Source organism: Alligator sinensis, unplaced genomic scaffold, assembly GCF_000455745.1.
Source record: "Alligator sinensis unplaced genomic scaffold, ASM45574v1 scaffold658_1, whole genome shotgun sequence".
Classification (NCBI taxonomy): Eukaryota; Metazoa; Chordata; order Crocodylia; family Alligatoridae; genus Alligator; species Alligator sinensis.
In genome coordinates, this window is record NW_005842109.1 from 767,813 (window position 1) to 769,723 (window position 1,911).

The following is a 1,911-nucleotide window of genomic DNA, read 5'->3' on the forward strand; positions in this document are numbered from 1 at the left end:
ATGCCGAGGCAGAGATGGAACTCAGGCTAGCGTCCAGGATTATGGACAGCAAAAAGTTCTTTTTCAAGGCAGCAGGACAGGCCCTATGAGGAGAGGCTGAGGGACCTGAACCTGTTCAGCCTCAGCAAGCGGAGGCTGAGGGGGCATTTGGTGGCTGCCTACAAACTCATTGGGGGAGATCAGCAGCAAATAGGAAGGGTCCTATTCCCCCCAGCAGCACCTGAGGTGACAAGGAACAATGGCCAGAAGCTGCTGGAGAATAGGTTCAGGTTAGAGATTAGGAGGCACTATTTCACTGTCAGGGTAGCTAGGATTGGAAGCAACTTCCTAGGGAAGTGGCCCTCGCTCCAACCATGGGTAAATTCAAAAAGAGATTGAATGAACACCTGTCTGTCTGGGGTCGTGTGATCCCAGCGTGTGCTCCGGCCAGTGGCAGGGGGTTAGACTAGATGATCTATTCAGGTCCCTTCTGACCCCTAACTACTATGAAACTATGAAACTATAAGTACATTGGGAACAAGAAGAGGGCACCAGGCAATGTAGGGCCCCTGCAAGACTCAAATGGTAACCTTGGGGCTATGCAAGACGAGACAGCTGATATTATTAACAGTTTCTTTGCCTCTGTTTTCGTGAACAGGGACCGGGACATCCCTCCTGCCAGAGGCAGGAACAATCTCGGGGATAGCTCTGACAGGCCTTCGGTCAGTGCAGAGGTAGTTAGGGATCTTCTGGAAGGGCTGGACATTTTTAAATCTGCAGGTCCACATGCCCTCCACCCAAGGGTGTTGAGGGAGCTGGCAGGGGTCATCACGGAGCCCTTGGCCCAGCTGTATGAGCATTTGTGGTCATGTGGCCAGGTGCCAGGGAATTGGAAACTAGCTAATGTGGTCCCCATTTTTAAGAAAGGGAAGAAGGAGGACCCAAGTAACTATAGGCCTGGAAGCCTCACCTCGGTCCTTGGGAAGATCTTGGAGAAAATCATCAAGGAGCACATCTGTGGGGGTCCAGCAGGGGAGATCATGCTCAGGGGCAACCAGCATGTGTTCATTAAAGGCAGGTCCTGCCTGACTAACCTGATTGCCTTTTATGACCAGGTAACTAAATCCTTGGATGATGGTGTCGCCGTGGACGTAGTCTTTCTAGACTTTAAGAAGGCCTTTGACACTGTCTCTCACCCCATTCTCATTAATAAATTAAGTGACTGTGGCATTGATGCCTACACAGTTGGTTGGGTAAAAAACTGGCTGATGGGGCACACCCAGAGAGTAGTGGTGGACGGGTTGTACTCAACCTGGCAACATGTGAGCAGTGGGGTCCCCCAGGGCTTGGTCCTCAGGCCCGCACTGTTTAACATCTTCATCAGCAACTTAGACGAGGGAGTTGAAAGCACATTGTCCAAGTTTGCTGATGACACTAAGATGTGGGGTGAGGTGGGCATACTTGAAGGGAGAGAGAGGCTACAACTAGATTTAGACAGACAACAAAAGTGGGCAGATGAAAATAGGATGGGGTTCAACATAGATAAATGCAGGGTGCCGCACCTTGGGAGAAGGAATCCACAGCATACACACAGGCTGGGGAGTTCCCCTCTTGAAAGCACAGAGGTGGAAAGGGATCTTGGAGTCATTATTGACTCCAAGATGAACATGAGCTGTCAATGCCAGACCACAGCCAGCAAGGCCAACCATACCTTGTCATACATCCAAAGATGCATCTCAAGCTAGTCCAGAGAGGTGATACTCCCCCTCTATGCGACTTTGGTCAGGCCGCAGTTGGAGTACTGCATCCAGTACTGGGCGCCGCACTTCAAAAGGGATGTGGCCAGGGTTCAGAGGAGGGATACCCACTTGGTGAGAGGACAGGCCCTACAAGAGGACAGGCAGCAGGACAGGCCCTACGAGGAGAGACTGG

At 51.4% G+C, this 1,911-nt stretch overlaps 1 long non-coding RNA gene across 9 annotated transcripts in view; it reads left to right on the forward strand.

Annotated features, from left to right (window-relative positions):
• The window catches only part of LOC106722244, a 61,945-nt gene that overhangs the window by 23,010 nt on the left and 37,024 nt on the right, over window positions 1-1,911 (forward strand). The window lies entirely within an intron of this gene.